Source organism: Ambystoma mexicanum, chromosome 5p (genome assembly GCF_040938575.1).
Source record: "Ambystoma mexicanum isolate Mex_15411 chromosome 5p, UKY_AmexF1_1, whole genome shotgun sequence".
In the NCBI taxonomy this organism is placed as follows: domain Eukaryota; kingdom Metazoa; phylum Chordata; class Amphibia; order Caudata; family Ambystomatidae; genus Ambystoma; species Ambystoma mexicanum.
Window position 1 is genome coordinate 1,038,286,201 of NC_090930.1, and position 23,445 is coordinate 1,038,309,645.

The 23,445-nt window shown below is 43.9% G+C and overlaps 1 long non-coding RNA gene across 1 annotated transcript in view; it reads right to left on the reverse strand.

The window, feature by feature from the left end:
• Positions 1-440: 440 nt before the first annotated feature.
• The window catches only part of LOC138481393 (uncharacterized), a 51,101-nt gene continuing 28,096 nt past the window's right edge, over positions 441-23,445 (reverse strand). The window contains exon 3 of the long non-coding RNA XR_011274237.1: positions 441-3,033. This is a non-coding gene — a long non-coding RNA (uncharacterized lncRNA). The remainder of the gene's footprint in view (positions 3,034-23,445) is intronic.

Sequence of the window (23,445 nt, forward strand, 5' to 3'; positions counted from 1 at the left end):
TTCCAAATCCCTTCTGCAGTCTAGTTTCATTTTTCACAGGCTCCTTGCTTCAATTGCAGAAGTACAGACATTTGACTTCACTAGGCACATTGGCTGTGTTTAGGTTTTGAGGCTTGGCTTTTCCTTCTCACTTCCCATTGCAAGAAGGTGTTTCTGCAAATTGTGGGCTTAGCATTGCCTTTCAGTTTATTTGATCTTGGGGCTGCCATTAAACACCCACAAGGCAGAGTGTCTATCTGAAGAACTTATATAAAATGATGTATACATTAAATGTAGGAAATAATGTTACTTTGCACGCCAATGGCAAAATAATAAGATAATGTTTTCTTGATTCTGAGTTACCTGACAGAAATATGGGTGTGCCACAGAAGCTATATTCTGTTGGATGGCGTTAATTCCCAGCATTGGAGCATCACCAGTGGATCAGTTTTGTTTGTCATTTGGGATGAGCCTGGTGTTCACATTTGCCCTTTTGTGGTGCCTATGATATGAGCCTTCATGTTAGTGATAGACATGCAAATCGAAGTGAAAAATAGTCCAGTTTGTCGTATGTTAAACAAGAAATGTTTTACTCAAGAGAATGTCATGTGTTTTGTGATAACCGGGATTGAAATCGAATAAAAACATGTTTTCACAATATAGATGTTAATGTCAGTCAATGGAACATTTGCATTTCCACAAAATAAACTTACAACAAACACATTTTCTGGTTAGTATCTGAAATAAAAATCATAAACTATGATTGTGTCAACAATTTGGAAAATGATTGCTTCTATAAGATGTTTCCAATTGCGTTGACTACCAAAAATCTTATTGATGGGTGATATCTTCTTTCAATGGTTAGGGCCATAAACACTGTGAATGGCTCTGATTGATGTATCTCAAAATGTGTGTTTTAATACAAAACATACTGAAAACCAAAATCTTGACTCCTTGCAATTATCAAAAAGTAAAAAATGTAAACTTATTTTTTTGCAAAGTGATTAAACAAACTAAATGTATGTGTACATTGGATGCATGTCTTCTGTGGTTAGTGGGGCAAAATGTTATTTCGTGAATGCTGACAGTAGACTTTTGGCTACACCATGCACTAACAGCATGACAATGGGCGTACCATAGTGTTTGTGGCTGCTGAAGTCACAAAGAGCGGGCACGGGTATGATTTATTTCTGCTAGGACACTTGAACTTAGGGCAATCAATCAACTGATAAGATTGTCATAAAATGACGATTTCTTGACACATGCTATTCGAATGTGTAAATGGCTGGAAAATCTTAAGTAAGATGGAGTGAAAGAAAAAATGTAAACGATCGATATATGCTCAAAAATAGATGTCTTGTTAATTGGCCATTTAAAACTCGGACGAGACCGTCTCCTTTAAGATAGTGTGGACAGTCAGAATTAGGACTTGAAAACTAGACACAATTTAGAGGTTGTTTTTTATTCTGATTAAGTGCAAATAATGTTTTCCTAACTCTACAGGTCCAATCTCTATTCTATGAAAGAAAGTCTAAAGGGTGCTCATTGTGACGCCTATAACATAATAATAAGGTCTTCTGCACCAAATCCTATTCTACCCTGCTTGCTTTCCCTAGCTCAAAAGAAAAAACACCCAAGCAACAATAAAACAGGAATGAGAGTCTTTGTCAGGGATGGCTGCTGGTTTCTGAACCCACACGCTGTCCTCTTTAGTAAAGGTCTTTGCCCTTCATATAAATAGCAACAACAAAAGAAAGGCAGTTCTGTTATTATTATTAGGGTATTTATTGTGCATGAACCTAGCTTCTAGAAACTATGCAGCACTTTAAAATCATAGGGGGAAGAACACAGTGAAGGAATCAGAGAAACAATGGAGCAGGGAACTAAGAACAGGGTAGGGGGCAGGCAATTTGGCAGCAAGGGATCTATAAACAAACGGAGAAGGAAACATTGGGAAGCAGATCACCCAGACTCACGTAGGGTGGTGAGTTGCGAGTGTGTAGGCCTAGATGTTAGGGAGGAGTCATTCCTTGAGGAGGAGGGTCTTGAGCACCTACCGGAACTGTAACTGTGAGGTGTGAATCTGATGTTGAGAGGGAGGAGGCTCTAGAGACTTTCCAAGTAGGCAGAGGAGGCCGGTCTTCTGTTTCCTTCCTTCCTGCACCAGCAGAGTCCATGTCTGCACATGTCCTACGTTCTGCTGGATTGTAGGACTCTGAGGATGCTGCGTTTCACAGTGGGGTAGTTTGAAGACTTCAGGGTGACAGCCTTCTAATTGATGCAGCAGGATTTGAAGATGATACGTGGTTGCATTGCGAGCAAGTGCAGTTCGATGCAGCATGCAAGCCACATCTCAGGGGTGCAGGGTAGTTGTCGGAAGGCCTTCCAAAAGGGCACTGACATCCTCCAGGTGGAAGAGAACCAATACTTGAACAGCAGATCTGAAGTTGTTTTCTGGGAAGAAGGGCTTGATTTTCTGCAGGACAGACAATTATTAAGAAGACATTTATGTTGTCCTTGCTACGTACTGTTTGATGAAGAGGTGTCTGTCGATGTCAAACCAAAGAACTTGGCACAGGTAGCACGCTTAGGTGTGAAGCCCTTGAAGATCATAGCAGAGAGCCATGTCAGCCAGTTATTTGTGTGCTGGAAGGTTGTCCTGTGTTTCTAATCCAGGTTTCTCTCTATCTCTTCCCACTCTGAGATTCTTTCAGTCTTTCTCACCCCTTTCTGCGGTTCTCAGGATCTCCACACTCTGGGGTTTCAGTCCTTCCCCCTCTCCACTCCAATTTCAATCTTGCGCTTTTGCCCACCCTGTGGTTCCATTTCTCCTCATTGCCCACTCAAGGGTTCTGTTTCTTCTCTGCCCCATTCTCTGGTTTTTGGTCTGTATCCCCACTCTGGGATTATCGTTCGTCTGTTCACTACCGACTCTGGTATTTCAATCTTTCTCTTTCCCCACTCTGGGGTTCAAATCTTTCTCTTTCCGCACTATGAGGTTCGGCTTCTTCTCACTCCCAACTCTGGGGTTTCATTCTGTTTACTCCAACGATTCTACAACAAAATGGAGACATTAATTAAACTAGAAATACAAACTCCCTAATCGAAAACTCACCCCTGTATGAGAAGACACGCAATATGTAGACTTTAAGATGAAAAAGCTACTCTGAGTCTGAAGATAGGGAAAAATAGGCAATATTTTCAGTAGCAATGTTCAAGTTAAATGAATAGGCCTTAAAACATGCAAGGAGTGGGGTCTTAAATCCCACTAGGCCACTTTAAGGCAGGCCAGAGGGACAGGATGTCGACAGGTACTTTTTAGGCCTGGTCTTGCGGATGAACTGCATAGAAGCAGGCTTTGAGATACTTTACAATGGTTTGAGTCTGCATCAGGATGGTCAAGTCAGTTGTGTGGGGTGTAATCAAAGGGTCCAAACCAACCAGACTGAAGGGACCACTGGGGAAATTATCTACCAGCATTTTATTTGTCATCTTTAAAATAACCAAAGCTGTGTGAAAAAAAATTAAGAAATCAATCAATAAAAAAGTAAAGTGAACCCTGATCAGTAAAACACACAATATGTCAAAGACTAAATGCAGTATTTGAGTTCCTTTCAGCCAAGGACAATTGGTTGGCATCTGGGAAGAATTCACAAATGGCTTCCCCTCACTGGAAGCCAGGTTTGTGCATCCCCACTATTTACAACTGCAATAAATGTGGCCAGCCTGAGTGGTGTTGAAAATCAGGTTTCCACCAGACCTGCTGTCTCTGAAGGCAGTTCTGCGCAAGCCAAATGTTCTAGCCAGTGCAGGACTGAGATGTGGGGAAGGGGGATCAACGTGTTGCCAAGGCCTCCCAAGTATTAACGACCGGAAGCCACCAACTTCAAGCAACAAACTGCAAACAACAAAGAGGTTAATTAATAAACTCTGGTCACAGGCTGGCCAAGAGTGGCAAATGGCCTGGAGACAAGAGAGCTCCAATATGCATAACAAGAAGATTTCATTTTAATTTAAAAGGACCATTATGACTTATGCCTTTTTTCTCAGCAACCATAAGTTGTACTGCCTTTATTTCTGTGTCATTTTTTTGGATAATTTCCAGTCGATTCTGTTGAAATACAATTAATCCATGCGCGATTTAGGGAACTGTAATGGCCAGCTAAAAGATTTTCCTGGCTGCTCTGAACATGTTCCGAATTGAAGAGTTGGCGAACTGGTGGATGGTAGAACTAGGAATGTGGGGAGTGAATTGCATGTACCTAGCACTTATGCTTTTTGTAAAAATTGAGAAAAATTGCCAAACACCCAATCAAAATGGTGTGGACCCAGCTGTTGTATTCAATTTCCCATGATTAGCAGATTCGGTATAGATATTTATTATGCCAGTTACTAGTAAAGTATGATGTTTTGCCACATAACTAGTTTTTGCCAAAACGTTACGATGCAAACAAAAGAGGATTTCAAAGAGGAATTGCCATATGTCTGTTCCAGACTCCTAAATCAATCCTTAGAGAGAGGCTGGATTTTGGAAGAGAGAGAAGGGTACCGGTCCAATCCCAGTTGCTAGAACCTTTGCAGGGCACTGCCCAATATTGAAATCTTGATGGTGTCAACACTGGTATATAAAGTAAATGCACTATGAGAAAGGAGAGGAGCTGCTGACAATTACCATCGGACAGCCGCAAGGAAACACCAGAGTATATTGCATCTGGGTGGAGCTGTCAACTGCTGGGGGGCCTAAAAAAGCTCTCTTGGCCCTATGGTGAAGAGCAGTGGACCATCCTTGAGAGTGGAGTGACCAGGCCCCTGCCCTGTCCTCCCAGAGGGTCCTCAAATGCAGCTGGCTTTCCTGATCTTTAAACAGAGGTGTCCATTGTAAGTAGAATTGAGCCCCTTTGAAACTAAAAGTTGGGGTAATCTGCTTGCCTTAAATCCTTTTTCTTTATAGTGGGTGGGGGGGAATCTCTGTAGATCCTTAGCCTATTCAACTAAACATTTTAATTTAATTAATTCCCCTTGGAAGAACACCACGGGGTGATTTTTGTTAAAATTCAAAATTAACAAAGCTTATTCCCAGTGTTCGATGAAAACTATAGACTGTAATTTAATTTGGTAATCCTATTGCTCCAGCTTCCCTCAACACAGGCCTTTACGTGGAGGGGATTTGAAATCCAACATTCTTAAATCATCCCAAATTGTTCTATCCAGCTTTCCCAGCACAGCCCTTTAAGTGGAGGGGGATCTGAAAACCAAAATTCTTAAATCATCCCAAATGTTTCTGTCCAAATACCCCAACACAGGCCTTTAAGGGGAGAGAGTTCTGAAATCCAAAATGCTTGAACCATCCCACATCTTTCTGTCCAGCTTCCCCAACATAGGCCTTTATCTGGAGGGGGTCTGAAATCCGAAATTCTCAAAGAAGGTGACCTGTTTAGTTTCATTCAAATAAATACAAACATATTTCCTCTACACCAGCCTGGTTCTTGGCTCATTGGTAGCTGAGGGGGAGAGATCCAAGGGGTACTAGATGAATCAGAAATAGGGCTGAACAAAGAAATGACATTAATTGTTTGACACCTAGATTGGAGAGGAAAGGAACTCCCTGTGTTGAGAGTGGCCTCTCAAAAAAACATTACAGTTGTTCCCAATAAATCGAGTGTGTTAAGACAAGTGAAACGGCTCAAGATGCAGTCCTACAGTGGTGATCAGCTTGAATTGAATGAAGAACAGGCAAGCAATGGTCTAACCAGCATCTCACAGCTGTTGAATTGTGTGCACAGGTCCAATGATGCAATGTGGCTCATCACTGGCAATCGGCTCATAAATGTCTGGAGTACAGGCAAGTGATGGTAAAGTCAGCAGCTCAATGGATCAAATTGGACCAAAAAGCAGCAACAGTTAAAAGCAGCCATGGAAGGGCATGTAGCAGCTCAAAGATTACTCAAAAGCGGTTGAGTGAGCTTGAAAGCAAATCAGGGAAGGAAACAGTGCCCAAAACTGCACCCTGACCCTGCTCAGTGACCCTGTCCAATGTTTCCAGAGGTAATTGGGGAGTCATTATTCTGATATTACCGGACAGGACGCTGGCCAGGGAGTACTTTACTTTACTTTATTTTTTATAAAACACCCATGCAAGGGGGTCTCAGTGCGCACAGAAAGACAATGACATAAATACAAACAGATAGAATCAAGAAGGAAGCAGGGGGTCAAGCTGCCAGTGGAAGTGTCTAGACTGGGAAATGCTAGTCTACTCCTCTATCAAAAAGGTGAATTTTCTGTGCTTTTTAAAAATGTGTCAGGCAAGTGGTTATTCTTACAGCCAAGGGTAATTCACTCCAAGATTGAGGTGCACAGCAATCAAAACTGGTACCTCCAAATTTCTTGAGCTTATAGGTAGAAGGGTTAAAAGGTGGGTATTGTTGGAATAAAGGACTCTCTTGACCACAGCCTTCACTTGCAACGGCTGCCGCCTCCAAGAGCCGGATCCTGGTTCTAGTGCTCAGACAGTAGGTAGGCCTTGTCCACACAGCAGTTCACCCCAAATGTTCATCTGGGATAGGTGAGGGAAGAGTCCTTCTCCCTTCTTGGAGGCCCCTATCTTCACCGCTATGGCAGTGAACTTTGGGTAGACTGTACCGCATTAGTGTTTCAGTGAAATATGTCTTCTTCTGATATGCAAAGATGATTCATTAAAATTGGGTGGTCTCGCCCCTTATTTAGTCAAACTATCACAGTGGATTTGTTCAATTACAGCCTTCTGTAAGGGTCCAAGCCTGCCTCCTGTGATCACTGTCTTTTCCTGGGGATGTCAGTGCCAGAGTGCTTTGCCTGCAGGAATTGAGGAGGAAGCATGGGAAGTGTGAGAGCATACAGAGATTCCAAAGTAGTGGAGCCCTTCCTTGGACTGTAACTCCTCTCCTGGCTACTCTTACTCTGCTTTCTCTGTTGTCACACTTGCATCAAGGAGTCTCTTGTAATTACCAACCTAGTGCGACTTCCCTTTTGCTGGCAGAACCTGTCCTTTGGTGCCTGGGGTTTCTCCCTGGAGACAGATGCTGCCCTCCTGGAAAGTGACAAGTGCTTCTGAGAGAAAAAGAATGTTTTTGGTGGGGCTGAGCCCAAACTAATTATTTTGAGTTAAACTGTCTCAGGCAGTGAATAGACAGAAGGCCCTGAGAGAGGGGGGCTCCAGAAACCAAGCAGGCAATAAAATGTCACTAAAGGATTTCTGTATAATTGTAGTTTCCCAGAGGACACCATGTCAGAACTAGACATGGCTTATAATTAATGTTTATTCTGCCACCAGGTCCTGCAACCACACAATTATATAATTTGGATTAGGCCTAGCCATGGTTAAAGGAAAGCCATGGCTATTGAAACATTGGGTTCCATTAGGCTGCTTGCAGGAATGCACATGTTACTCCACAACTTCTGTGATGGCAAAACTACAAGGCAGCTGCTGAGGGGTGTCAGTAGGCAGGCTTAGCATAGTAACATTTTAGCATTATACTTTTCAGCATGGAAAATTCGAAAGTGAGTCTGATCAGCTGAATGGCTGAATGATTAGCAGACCTCACTTTCAGAGGCAGAATGATCAGTCATTTTTAATTACAAAAATCAAAATATATCAGGCTAGTCTGACCTCCCAGATGGCATTCCATCACAACTCCTGTCCCCAGCCCAATGCAAAGCCAGTGGTCCGACCTTAATTTTAGTATAAGGGGGCCGCTCCACTCTCTGGGAGCAGCCCTCAGACTCACAAGACCGCCAGGACACTTTCCCCCCCCCTGGGGGCCTCGGAATTGGTAAAGTCCCCCCTTCAACACACAATGAGGCCACTGGGGTGTCCTGCACCCCTGCAGCCTCACTGAAATGGCCAGCAATATTGGTGTCGGGCCACTGGTGCAAAGCTGGTGGTCCGACCTTCATTTTAGTATTAGGGAGCCGCTCTACTCTATGGGAGCGGCCCCCAGACTCACAAGGCCACTGGGGCACTTTGTCCCCCCGGCTGCCTCGAAATGTGTAAATGACCCCCCCCCCCTTTAACACAGGGTGAGGCTGCTGGGGTGTCCTGCACCACTGCGGCCCCACAGAAATGGACAGCATTATTTGCGTCGGGCCACTGGTGCAAATCCGGTGGCCGGACCTTCATTTTAGTATTAGGGGGGGTGTTACACTCTCTGGGAGGGGCCCCCAGTCTCACAAGGCAGCAAGGGCACTTTGCCCCCCCCATCCCCACGGCCTTGAAATGTACCCCCAGGGTCGGACTGGGCTGTAAATTTGGCTCTGGCACCAATGGAGAAGTGATCCACAGTTGCAAATGGCTATTCATATTCATTTCGTTTCTGGCACAGTTTGACTAGTAAACAAGGGTGTGTTTTGGATAAAATGTGATACAATTGAAATTGTACATTTTAAAGAATATTTATTCAGCAACACTGTTCAAAACGGTTAGCAGCATAGCAAAGTAACTCATCAAACTGGCCCACCACATTGCCCCAAAAAGTAGCCAACTATGACCCCAAAAAACTGGTCCATGCTAGATTTTTGTGGTTTTGGTTCAGGCATTTGGCCTATTGCCCACTCCAAAAATGTGTCCCACAGTTGCAAATGGCTATTCATTCCTTTTCTGACACTGTTTGACTAGTACCTAAGGGGTTGTTTCAGATAAAATGTGATGCAATTCAAATTGATAATTTTAAAAAATATTTATTCAGCAACACTGTTCAAAACGGTTAGCAGCATAGCGAAGTAGCTCATCAAACTGGCCCACTAAATTGCCCCAAGAAGTGGTCAACTATGACCGCAGAAAACTGGCCCACGCTAGCATTTTGTGTTTTTGGTTCAGGCATTTGCCCTATTTTCCACTCCAAACTTGGATCTGGGGCCACCAGCTTTGCCTAAATATTGCAGCAGCCAGGGGGCATTAGGACTTTCATGCCAGATGGGGGGGATTTGCAAGATGGGTGGGGGTGTGACAGGGGACAGCATTGGCTGAATGCATCCTTAGTTTATTAATTGTCATGTTGTTTATTTTGCCAAAGAAATGTTTACCTACAAAAAACAACTATTCAGGTCACTATTCGGCTCGGACGCACAGCTGATGCAACTATTCGGTATTCGGCCAAATAGTACATTAACTATTAGGTACACCCTAGAACAAATACAGGGCTTTGATTATCTGCAGAGTCACAAATGTTATTTACATATGCACAATAAGCTGCATGCCAGCTTCAAACAATGACTACAAGCAGACAGCCTTCTCACACTGTTTTATTTTAAATCTGATGCGTCATAGCTTTTAAGTACAGTGACAAAAGCAGTGGAGGCTTTTCGGGGCTGATATTACTTTGCATTCTGGTACTTGTATGAACTCATTCAGGATTGCAAAAACAAAGCTACAATCATCTTCTTTTTGCTTAACATAAGGCTATATGTTTGTCAGGTTGGTTTACAATATGATGTATATAATTTTCAAGTCATCTGTCTGTAAAACAATATTAGTTCATCTGTTACAAGTCACAGTTTAACACATATTTGTAGAGGTGTTCAAGTACTAAAAGTGCAGGCTCGTCTTGAATTCAGTTTCACCTCTTAACTGAAGTGTATTTGCCCATGGCAAATAATTTTCTCAGTGTGCTGTGGGGTGTAATCAAAGGCCTCAAACCACCCGAACTGGAGGGTGCACTGACAAAATGACCTGCCAGCATTTATAACAAAACTTTCAACCAAAAATGGGCCTATTAAGGCAGACTGTGGAGTTTCTGCAAGTAAGACAAGGAAGGGCCATGCTCAAAAAAGGCCTACCTGCCATTACCAAGGAAAATCAGCATTTAAATTCACAAAGGTAGAGGAAATTTGAAGATCCCTTCCACATGAAAAACAGGATTTCCAAAACACTGACACCAAAATGGCTCTCCACGTGTGTTTGCATTTTAAAGCAAGACTAAAGAAAAATGTTCCCCTGCCAACATAAAAATGTCAGGGAAAAGCATGTGCGTGTAAACAAGATATAATGTATATAATGCTTCACATGCAAAATACCGGCAACAAGGGAAAAGAAGAACTTTTTTCTATGGGTCACATGAAGATTTAATTTAAGCCCAAGGCAAGGCATACCCTTTTGGCTTGTTGGTGGGCAAATTTCACAAAGAACTCGCCCACTGCAAGCCTGTCTTTTACAACCCCCCAGCTATTTACAACTGCATTAAAGATTTCCCTGATAAGGGTGCCGAAAACGAAGTGTCCGCCAGACTTGCTGTCTCTGAAAGTCAAGCTTGAGGCAGGACAAATGGCACCTGCTGGTGCATCCCAGGTATTTACAAGATCAACAAACTTCAGGCAACCAACTTCAAAGAGACTCATAAAAAAACTCTGGTCACAGGCTGGCCCAGAGTGACAAATAGCAAATGGCTTGGAGGAAGCAGGGCTCCTATTTGAATTAACCTAAAAATGTACTATTCATTTAAAAGGACTATTATAACGTCATCCTTTTTCTCAGGAACCACAAGTCGCACTGATTACATGTATGTTCCAGGCAATTTTGGTGATATAGAATTCCTCCACTTGTGACTCAGGGAACTGTAATGGACATCTAAAATGCATTTCTGGCTGCTTTTAACATATCCCGAATCTGAGAGTTGGAAGCTGGTGGAGGGTAAAATTAGGAATATAGGCAGGTTTCAAAAGTGAGGGTAGCTTGGGAGCAATTTAGCTCCTGCTTCTAGCCTAAGAGAGCCTGATTAGCTTAAAGCAAACAGCCACCAGGAGCTACTTTTAGCTCACCAGGCCAACTGGTGCCTTGAAAACATGCATATGTGACATTAACTTAAGAGTATTTGAGAATGCTTATAAAGAAGAATTAGGGCACATACAGTAAAGTGTGCATCTCATTTGGAAGTTAGAGCTGGGCACTCGTTCCTGGTTCCACAGTGGTAGCTCCTGCCTACTGGGTGATGCCCAATACCCAGGAGTTGGTTTTAGCTCCTGCTCATTGAATCTTAATTTCAAACCCTTTATGGGAAATACATTGCAGGTTCCTAACAATTATGCTTTTTGTAAAAATGGTGGTAACTTGCCAAACGGCCATGCAACATGGTGTGGACCCGGCTGTTGGTTTATTAAATTCCCTCTGACTAGCTGAATCGGAAAATACATATATCATGGCAGTTACTAGTAAATCACAAGGATTTTGACTCATAACTATTTTTTGCCAAAGATTTGACATGAAAACAAATGGGGATTGCAAATGGTGTTAGAGTATATTTCACATAATACTGCCTGATAACAAACATTGGCGTAAGTGCATTTGCATCGCACTGAAAATCGCATTTGAATGAACCTGAATAAGGCTGACTACAGTGCCATTTTAGAATCATCCGTCATTTTGTTTAACTCCTGTTTCTGCCTCTTGTTAAACTTTGTTTTTTCAGCTCCAGCAGAGAAAAATTTACTTTGTGCTGTGTCAACATAGATAAACATGTTGTGGCTGCTGAAAGTTGATTGTTTGTCCTGCATTAAGAAACCTTGGAGCTAAACTAGTGTTGAACTGAACAGTAATTTAGATATTGTCTGTACCAATAGCGTCATCCTCGTTCAAACAGTGGATCAGAATGTTGAATAGCTGAAACCGTGGGCCTTTGCAGAAATCTGTGTGTACATTCCTTGAAACTGGATTAACTTTAAGCTTGAGTCAAATGTTATCATTGTGTTTTAGGTATAGAAACACATGGCCAGTGTTTGAGGAAAACATTGAACAATGTATTGTTATTTGAATCTGCATTAGTTATGTGAACTGGCTACAAACCCTTTATGAATATGTAATTCGAAGACGGGCTGGACGATGTAACCGGGATTGTGGGAAAAAGTATTAAAACGTGTGTCTTTGTAATGTCCAGCACTCTCCCCCCTCACGGTATCTGCTGGTGCACACTGTGAGGCGTTGAGAGCCAGATAGCTATCTGACCAATAAACTGTACATGTACCTTTGAACTCGTGACTGGCGTATTTCATCTTTGGTGGTATTAAGCCTCGATATTTCTTTTGATCCCACAATGTAAATTGCCTTATGTCTGCTCCAGACTCCTAAGCCCATCCCTAGAAATGGGATGGATTTGGGTGGAAAGAGAAGGGTAACTGTCCAATCCTATTTGCTAGAACTCTTGCAGGGTACTCCCCAAGATTGTAAACTTGATGGTGTCATTGATGATATATAAAGTGGATGCACTATGAGGAAGTGGAGAGCTGATGAAACGCACCATCTGACAGCTCCAACGAATCACCAAAGGAGATTACATCTGGGTGGAGCTCTCTATTGCTAGGGAGGCCTAGAAAAGCTGACTGGGCTCTATGGTGGAGAGATGGGGACCATTGTTGAGAGTGGAGTGACAGACCCCTGCCCTCTCCTTCAAGAGGGTTCTGACATGCAGCTGGCCTTCCTGATTTTTTAACAGAGGTTTTCTATGTAAGTAGAATTGAACCCTTTGCAACTGAAAGGTGGGGGAATCTAATGGCCTTAAATCCTTTCCCTTTATAGTGGTTGGTGGGGCAAAACTGTGTAGATCCTTAGCCTAGTTACCTAAAAAATATGAATTTAATTAATTCCCCTTGGCAGAATACCACAGGGTGATTTTTGTTAAAATTTGACTGAAATTAACAAAGCTTATTCCCGGTGTGTGCTGAAGACTATATACCATAATATAAATGGTGTAATCCCATGGGTCCAGCTTCCCCAACACAGGCATTTAAGTGGAGAGGGGTCTGAAATCCAAAATTCTCCAATCATCCCAATTTTTGCTATCCAGCTTCCCCAACACAGGCCTTTAAGCGGGGGTGGGTCTGAAATCAAAAATTCCCAAATAATTCCAATTTTTCTGTCCGACTTCCCCAACACAGCCTTTTAAGCACGTAGGAAAAATCGAAATCGAAATTGCACAGCATTGCATACATATTTGTTTTTGTTTATTGATCAGTTTAATTATTTCTTGAAGTGAAATTTGTAGGAAGTAAGGAATTGTGATTTATGTTGTTTTCAACCCACTATTATGTTGAGAGAAGTTTATTGTGTTGTGCAAAGGATAAAGTGGTGTTTGACATTTCAGTGCAATTTTCTTAACAGCTAATTCAAATAAATATACATATAATTTCTGTACACCGGCCTGCTTCTCGGCTCATTGGCAGCTCAGGGGGAAGAATCCAAGGGGATTTCGATGATAGGGCTGAATAAAAGAACTGATATTAACCATTTATTGTGTGATACTTAGTTTGGGGAGTGAAGGAACTCCCTGTTTTGAGGGTGGCCTCTCCACAAACCATTACAAGTTGGGGGCTCGTCTGGAATTTGGCTGGCTATTTCTGACTTATGACAAGGTCATTGTGACAGACCATTCATTTTGTTTTAAGTGCATTGAGGTGGAGGGAAAGTCATCTTTGTTTTGTTAAAGTACAATGAGGACTTGAACTCTGAGTTCCAGGGAGGTGTATATGGAAAACATAAGAAGGAATAGTACAGATTTGGATTTGGCGTTGTGTGTGGAAATTAAGCAGGAACAGGGTGAGATGTTGCCCCCGCATAGAGAAAGTTTACAATGTTGTAGAACACAATGCAATAATAGCACCATTGAAGTTAGAGAATGGAAGGAGGAAGAACATGAAATGTGGCAAACAAGAATGATGCAGGAGGTCACTTCTGTAAGCACTGACATTTGACAGGATAATGGTCTGTTACATCAAATTCTAACAGACTATTAAATGACACAAATGTCTCGTCATGAGCAGATTAAAGTGGCTCAGTTCACAGCGTATTTGTACCTTCATTTACAGTTAGTGGAAGAATGATTCCAAAAGAATGAGGCCTGTGTGCGGAATCAGACTGTGGTTTTGAAAGAAACCCAGCAAGAACTTAAATAGTTAGAAGATAAAGCACAACAGAGCCACATCTTAGAATTAAAACAAGAAAGTCTCCTTGAGCAACTAAAAAATGTGCTCAAAACACAGCAACAAGAGAGCGCAGATCATGAAATGCACTTTTCTGCACTGCAAGATGCACATAGAGTGTGTGGAAAACATGACAAACTGCAACATAAGGAAAATTATCCCACTATTTATAATAGAGAGCTGTTAGATGACATTATGGCACTCAAACAACAAATCAGGCAGAGAAGGAAAATAGTCAGTTTATCATCAAACAGATCAACTCTCAATAGGAGTTTGATGAAATGCATCAGAATGTAAATATTCTGAAGGACGTTATTTGCATCTGGTAAAAGACCACGATGCAGAAATGGAATTGTCAGACTCTGAGGAGCTGACCAGAACTAAAGAGGAAAACAGGGAACTTGTGATGTGGGTGAAGCAAGAAGAGGCTGACCTGTCCCAGGCAGCAAATTATACGGGTGCATTGGAGAAAGAGATCAGTCTCTTGAAAGACGAGCGCCTGGAATATGCACGCATCATACAGGACTCCAGAAAGAAAATGAAGCAGTTACAGCAAATGAAAGATTGAGTCATGGCTCAGAGCAGGGTACTCGAGACTACACAGGCCTTGGTCTCAGAGTTAAAAAGCCAGCACTCTGAATACCATCAGGAAATCAAGACAGAGAGAAGCAGGTGTGAGAGTTTCACAAATTAAATGGAAAAATAAGAACGGGCATTGAGGCACCCTGACCCCTCAGGGTATGGAAACTTTCCCACTGATAAAAGGGTGAAACCCTTTCTACCAGGGACCTCATGCCAGTTAGCCATAACGTCATATGTCCCGACAGCAACTGACCTCATACACACCCCTTACAAAGAACAGGGAACCATGAGGCAGCTGGACTCACCCAGGCCTAGCCCAACTGAGCCAGAAGGCCAATCCTTATTAGATATTGATGAATATTCATCTTTATCAAGCAGGAGGGAAGGTGGCCAGACCAGTGTGTCCTGGGAAATCCAAAATACCAATGGGAATACTTCTAACCATGAAGACTACTATGATGAGAAAACCCGGGAGTTGGACTGGCAGAAAATAAATTTACAGTACGACCACTTAGTCTGCTTGGTAGAAAGAGAAGATCCAAAGCTTCAGCCTAGGAAGAGGATTCTGAAAACCTCTGCACATTCCATGGGATAGGGAGATTTCATTGGCCTACCTGGAAGGAGGGATGAAGTGAATGGGTGCACTCATGTGCAAAAAGCAGACTACAGGGAAAATTACCCTGAGAATTCACGGCGCCATAGGAGAGAGGAGTCCAGACCCTGTGACGCTGGTGGGCATTCCCAATCTCACCAAGATCGGGAGAGCATAGAGGACAGGGAATGGACTACAAACAGTAGCAGCTCTGAGTCAGAAGGTGAGTGAACTCAAGTGCAGAGGAAAAGGAAGGCTGCCAAACGGAAGAAAGGTCTTGTTAAGGACCCAATCGACAGATAAAGGCTGCAAAGAGTTTCATGACTCCCTACCACTGGAATACAAAATATTTTGTATGGGAGCACTTAGCGCTTTATGAGCAAATGATGACATCATTTGGAATCAAAAATGATGTGAATTGTATGGAGTTTGTCAAGTGGACATTCTCCCTCGAATACTCCAGCTTCCTTGCAGTGATCGAGGATCAGGATCACTACAAATCAAACATGTTTCCACCCAACGGAACCCACATGAGGCCCGTAAGGCAGCATATAACTTGCAATGTAAATGTAAATAAAATAAAAATTTAAATTAAAATAAATAATGTCAGGAATACCAGGTGCCTAGGCAGTTTCTGCAGAATTTAAAACAAGCATTTGCACAGACGACCCGACATGTGAACACCAATAGTAGGGAGTTTGTGACCACCTAATTCCATGCACTCCCCAAATATATCATGACTCAATTGGTGCAGGAGTTTCACGAGCATAGGACCCAGGATTAGGTGATTGAACAGGCCACCAGGATCTAGGAGGTCCACAAGTCCATTGAGAATAATAACATCACCAAAACCACCTAACCCTCTACTACATCTGCCACTGCGAAGGTGGTGGAGTGGAAAATGCTTCTTCTGGCAACAAGCATAATGAACCTGCCCAGTCCAATGGTAGTCAGGTGGGGTACCAGAAGGGTGACCGATCTGAACCTGCCGCCTATATAAGCCTGGGCTGGGATATAGGATACAAAGGTAATAGGCTAATCCTATGTATATACTCCCCTGGCACAGAGGAGGGGGCCCAACCATGTTAGTACTGCCCCACCAAACTTCCCTCCAAACTTCCCTCAGGAAAGAAGTATTACTCCACCACCTAACCTGCACTTTTTCCCCAGATACCCTCCGAACCAGAACTTCCAGAATAATCCTCCTCTCTCTCCTTGATTCCAGGGCAATAGAGCCCTGAACCCGGGAGAAGGGAGACCCAGGATGGGAAATTATGGAGGAAACTTCCAATACCTGAGGTACTCCGGGAAAAGGGACAGTTACCCTTTCCAGGAGCAGCAGAGTTATGACCAGAGACCTCCTTAAAACTCATAAAATGTTTCACCACTGGGATGACAGGTCCAGCAACTGACCAATGATCTGGGATGCACAATGAGGGCTCAGTCGAACCCTCAACTGGAATCTGCTGCACAGACCACCCTAACACCTGTGTCTGATGCCCGGGGGGGAATGACTGAAGGAAAATTCCAACAACCAACAGGTTCCTGCAGAGGGGGCCTGGGTGGAAGGGAGATGCCAAGCCTTAGAGGAAGCTTGCTTTCCCACCGGAGCAAAACCCATGTAAACCTATGAGCCTGAATATGAACATTCTACCCCCGAAAAGCAGTATCGTACAGAGCAATGTGTAAGTAGGAGAAGTCAAAAGAGAACCCACTTTGTGGAGAAGCTTCAGATCATCCCCTTTGAAAGAAGAATCCCTGGAGGATTCAAGTAAGCAGACCTTCTCTTTCAAAAACAGGGAGATCCCTCCCAAAGAAAAGTGGTTTCCAAAAGACCCTGAGTAGTTCAGGGTAAGTATGGAGACCGACCCAGAACAAGAAAGTCTTCAACCCCAAAAAGGCGAGCCAGGCAGAATAGAAATGGAGGTGTCCTTCCCCCAAACAGCTTCAGAGAACTTCCCCCAGGAAAAGAGGGACAGCAAAGAATCGGAGGAAAAAGAGGATTCCCCAAATCCGCCCATTGTTAGTTGCAAAATTGTATTTACAGACACAGAAAATCACCCAAGAGCACACATTGTCGAGTTCAATATTAAGAAAATGACCACCAGGCTGGAAAATAACTCACACTTTCTTTGCATTCTAGAGGAGAAAGAAGGCTGATTCACTGCACTGGTCAGTGGACAGGGTCAGTGTGAATTATCAGCTCTGGTGGACACTGGATCCCAAGCTACCCTCCTGTCCAAAAAGGCCCCTGACAAACAAAACACAGGATGGGGGAGGGCCACCAAATTCCCCTCAAACCACTTCCAAGACAACTCAAAAATATTTTACGCAAATTATATTTCCGTCGAAGGGACTTTGTATCTGGAAATAAAAATTGGACGGCACCGGCTTAAACATCCGGTGATAGACGTGACTCCAGACGGCACACCTTGTTTACTCAGGAACAATCTCCTACAGAGGTTATCACCACAGATTGACTGTGTAAACAAGGTCCTCTGGACCCATACTAACCGGCCTCTAAAATTAAAAATGAGTACCAATTATGTAAGCAGGCATGGTACTTGTCATTTAATTGATCAACGTTCTGAGAATGTAGAATCAATTTCAAGAATAACCAAGTTGCAGACATCACTGTCATCTCTGTGGGGGAACACACTGGTGATGGCAACCCTTCTCCATTCTTGAAATTCAACCTTCCTTCCAGTTTTACATGGCAAACCACACTGGAAGGGGACACCCTAAAGTTCTACACCAGTACAAAATCAGAAGAATCCATGAGTCCCATGAAACCGGACAGGGACGAACCCACTCAAGGTCTGATGGACATTCAGAAAAAGTGCGAGCAGTTGGTTTTACCCATTCAGTTAAATGAGTGGGAGGAGCCGGTGCTCGCCAGAATATGCCTGAATAATGGAAGGAGCTTCATCAGCGAAGAATTATTCAGAAAACTCCCAAAAGATTACACCTTTCGCATCCCACATTTAAATTGATTGACGAATGGGAAATAGGTCTGGAAACCCCAAAACCCCATATTCCAAGCATCTCCTGCCTAGCAGGTGTATGCTGAAAATGTCCATTTGCAACAAAAGCATAGATCACTATTGTTGGGTCATGAGAGATGACTTTCTGCCTTTTTTTGGGCAGTGACATTCTCTACCGATTCGCAATCAATTTGGACCTAATGAATAATAAAGCCTGGTCAAGACTTAGGGGTTTGATAACACTGAAAAGGCATTCTGGTCAGCTCAATTGCTACCTTATGCCATGGAGGTTCAAGTGCGAGAAGATGATGTCATTCCAGGTGTGACAATTTGACAATTCTCTAATCCCCTCAAAATTAAGCGAGGACAGAACCTCAAACATCAGGACGCCTATACAAATTTAAATTCCCATCTCAAACAACAAGGTGTGTATTTAAATCCGACAGCTCTAATAGAGCTAGAACAGTATTTGAATATTTGTGGAGAACAGCGACCCTAGAAGTATCATTTTGGGCGCAGACACCTTTATTGCAATGGCGGTTGACGCCCAACGTTATTCTATGGATTTAGGTAATGAAATCATGGGACCAATCCCAAATGAATGTTTCAAAATCTGCGATGGTATTCCTCCACAAGAACAAGTTACTTACCTACTGGTAACGTTCTTTTGATTGGATGTTCCTCCAGCGTATTCCTCATCTTAGATGTATTCCATCCAGCTTTGCTGCTCTTTGGAAATGTTTTCGGCAGAGGGTGCCGTGTGTCGACGTCGAACAAGTCGATGGTCCCTCGAAGGCCTCCGTTGAGGGTGACGTCATCGGGTGTATAAGTAGCATGTGCGGCGCCCGTTGGCCTCAGTTCTGTTTTTCCCCTTTTTATCTTTAATTTTGTACTGTGTAGATTGTGTCGGCAGACAGGTATCAGCCTTGCGAGAGTTGAGTTGGCAATAACCCAGAAAAATCTACAGAAGGGTAGGCTGGGAGAGTGATGAGGAATACGTTGGAGGAACATCCACTCGAAAGAACGTTACCAGTTGGTAAGTAACTTGTTCTTTGAGTGGATTGTGTCCTCCAACGTATTCCTCATCTTAGATAGACTCCCAAAGCAGAATGGATAGTTTCTCTGGAGGAGGGGTTACATTTTTTCAATGCCCTTATATGGCTGAATATAGTACTGCTTTACCAAAACTCAGCTCCTTAGACTGGGAAGCATCCAGACTATGGAATTTTGAAAAGGTGTGCAGTGAAGACCAAGTTGCTGCTTCACAAATGGACCTTATTGGAACACCTCTTTGAAGGGCTGTCGAAGAGGCGATGCCTCTGGTGGAATGAGCCCTTAACCCTTCTGGTGGGTCTTTTTGTGCTAATCTGTAGCATTCTGAAATGCAAAGCACAATCCAGCGTGATATTGTCTGTTTTGTCACCGATTGACCCAGGTTCCTTCCGGTGTAACCGATAAACAGTTGGTTGTCCACTCTAAGCTTGGAAAACCTACAGATGTAAAAGCTTAAAGCTCTTTTTGGATCCAACCTGTGTAATCTTTCCTCCTCCTTAGTAGGATGGGGTGGAGGATAGAATGTGGGTAAAACAATTTTCTGACTTAAATGAAAATCAGATACTACTTTGGGTAAAAATTAGGGTTTAACCCTCAACACAACTCTGTCCTGATGGAACACAGTATAGGGTGGCCCAGAAGACAGTGCCTGCAATTCGCTCACTCTTCTTGCAGATGTTAAAGCAACTAGGAAAGCAGTTTTCCATGTCAGTAATCTTAATGGACAAGTTTTCAAAGGCTCAAAAGGAGCACACATTAAGAATTTTAGTACCAGATTGAGATCCTAAATTGGCACTTGAATGGGTAAGAAGGAAACACATTAGTTAGTCCCTTTAAGAATTGCACTACCAAAGGAATTTTGAAATAGGAGCATTCTTCCGACGAGCGCTTGAAGATGGAAAGTGCTGCAAGATAACCTTTAATGGTACCAACATTTAGACCTCTATGCACTAGGGACAAGAGGAAGGACAGTACTTCCGGGATAGAGCACCAGTTGCAAAACTTCCTCCAATGACAACGGTATAGAGATTTTGTTGCTGGCCTTCTTGCCGAAAGCAACACCTCCACAACGTCATCTGGAAGGTCCCAATCCTTGTATCTCAGCCTTTCAGATACCAAGCATGAAGGTTGAGAGTTTTAACCTCTGGATGGAGAACCTGACCCTCCATTTGTGAGAGAAGGTCCTCTCTCTGAGGAAGTCGTACTAGGGGACAGATGGACATGTCTAGAAGGTCCGAGTACCACGTTCTCCTGGCCCAATCCGGGGCAATTAGGATCATGCAATTCCCAAACCACCTCAGTCTCCTGATGACCTGAGGAATGACGGGAATCGGGGGGAACGCGTAAAATAGTTGGGAAATTCCATTCCACCACAACGCGTCTCCCAGGGCTCCTCTCGGAGGAAATTCCCTTGAGCAATACCTTTCGCATTTCCAGTTGATTTTGGTCACAAATAGGTCTACTGGAGGGGTTCCCCAAAGGGCGAAGATCTCTTGAATGACTTCCTGAGCCAGTTCCCATTCGTGGGACACCGTGCTCTGCCTGCTCAGAGCATCTGCCGTCATATTCTCCTCCACGGCTAGATGAACTGCCGTTAAAGAGATTCCCTCCTGAATTGCCCAATACCAGAGCTGCATTGCCTCTCTGCACAGAGGTAGTGACCCTACACCTCCTCTTTTTTTTAGATAATGCATGGCCATTGTGTTGTCCGTCATTATCAGGACATTCTTTCCCCTGACAGATGGCAGGAAAGCTTTCAGCGCTAGTCTGATTGCTCTCAGCTCTAAAAGGTTGATGTGTAGTTTGGACTCCGATGGAGACCAATGACTGCTGATTGTCAGATCGTTGGCATGATCTCCCTACCCCATGAGTGAGGCGCCCGTCACTACTGTGATCTCCGGCCATGGTTGCCAAAATGTTTCTCCTTTTAGGATGTTCTCTGTACAAGTCCACCATACAAGATCTTGTCGAATCTTGTTCGGAATCTGGAGAAGATCTTGACTTGAGAACTGGGACCACTGAGTCTTTAGAGCCCATTGAAAGGATCTCATCCTCAAACGTGCCTCTGGCAACAGGAAGATGCAGGATGCCATGAGGCCGAGCAACCTTAAGAAGTCGTAAGCCTGGAGATTTTGGGCATTTTGGAATTTCGAAACCATCTGAAGAATGTCTTGAGCCATCAACTTGGGAGGCGAGCTCTTTCCCAGGGATGTGTCTAATACAGCTCCTATGTACTGAAGCTGTTGGGAAGGTGTCATTTGCGACTTCTTGAAATTTAGGGAGAAGCCCAGTCTGTGGAGGAAGTGGCAGGTGACTTTCAGATGATCCAGTGCTTGTTTGGCAGAACGTGTCCTGATCAACCAATCGTCCAGGTAGGGGTAGACATGAATCCCCCCTCTCCTGATGTGCGCTGACACCACTACTATTAACTTGGTGAAGACCCTCGGGGAGGAGGTCAATCCGAATGGCAGGACTCGAAACTGATAGTGTGAGTCACCAACTACGAACCTCAGGTATTTTCTGTGCTTGAGATGAATCGGCACATGAAAATAAGCATCCTGGAGGTCCAATGACACCAACCAGTCCTGAAGTTGAAGGGTCCGAAGGATCTGAGAAAGGGTAACCATCTTGAACTTGTCCTTCCTGAGGAACTTGTTCAAGTTTCTTAAGGGTCTTAGTCCTCCGTCCTTTTTGGGGATCAAAAAATACAGGGAGTACCATCCCTTGTTCCTCTCCGCTGCAGGTAATGGTTCTATAGCACCTTTCTCCAGCAGGGTCAGAACTTCCTGCTCTAGGAGCGGGTCTGAAAACTTCAAAGGGTGTCTCCCTGGTGGATTGCTTTGAGGTTGCGTTAGAAAAGGAAGGCAGTAACCTTGGGCTATTATTTCTAGAGCCCAAACATCTGAAGTAATGGCTCGCCATTCTTGCAGATGCTGTGACAGCCTGCCTCCTACAGGTGTTTTGTGATGCAAGTCCTCAAAGTGGTTTTGTGGCGGTTGTTGCACCCGCTGATGGCAAAGAGGCTGCATCTGGAGCTGGCTTTGCACGTTTTGCTCGTCCACCGCGAGTGGCCTTTCTCTGGCCCCTTTGACTGGCCATTCCTCTCGCCTTTTCATATGAGGAGTAGTAACGATAGGATCGTCCCCTCCACGATTGTCCTGGCGCACAAAAAGGCTGAGGTTGCCTAATAGCAGCCCCTAAAGATTTGGCAGATGCTTTTGAGGTCTGCAACCTCTCAAGGCTCTCGTCAGCCTTGCTGCCAAAAAGGTGAGACCCGTCAAAAGGCATGTTCAGAAGGCAGTTCTGTACGTCCGGTGTGAAACCCGACTTCCGTAACCACGCAAATCTGCGCATTACCATGCTAGTGCACATGGACCTGCTTACACTATCTGCAGTGTCCAATCCAGATTAAAGGGATTCCTGCATGGCTTCCTTTCCATCTCTAACGATGGCTAGGAACCCTTCCCTTTTGTCCCCTTCTGGTATGTGCTCCACCGCCATTGCAATGCACTCCCACAGAGTGTACGAAAACTTTGCCAAGGCACATGTGGAGTTGGCAGATTTTAAAGCCATACTCCCAGCTGAAAATACCTTCCGTGCCCAGCCATCCACGCGCTTATCGTCCCTGTCTGGAGGGATAGAAGGGTATGCAAGTTTGTTAGAAGCTGTGGCTGCCTGTATGACCAGACTCTCAGGACTCAGATGTTTGGACAGATAGCCGGTGTCGCTACTGGCAGTGCGGTATTTTGAGGTGAGGGATTTATTTACCGGAGGAATAGAATCCGGAGTTTCTCATTTCTTGGCCACCCTATTTTGCAGGGCTACATGAAAGGGTAGTGCTGGGTCTTCGGTAGGACCATGGTCCAATATATCTGTCAAATCATCCTGGATGAATTGGGCTGATGGTCTAGCCCATCCTAAGTAATCTACTACCTTCGTCATTAACTGATGGTATGATGGACTGGCATGCTCTCCTGGTTCTGGTCTGCCAAAGTCATTTTCAGGAGATGTGTCAATGCCACTTGCGTTGTGTAATGATTCCACCAAGTCCTTCATTCTGCTTTCTTCTGAAATCAAGCATTCTGGGACATTTGGGGTGCCACATTCTAACCCAAAAGGTACATTCTCCTCATCAGATCTTTCCTGTTCCTCAAAAATTGATTTCAGGGACTTGAAAAACTCCTTCCTAGGTAGGGGCTTGAAAACCTTCTCTGGAAGAGGAGGAGGGAGAGGTGTATTACAGGGCTCTGAGCGTATTACAGGTCTTGTAACCCTATCTTTCCCTTTTCTGGCTGGCCTGGCTTGGCTGTAGCTGAG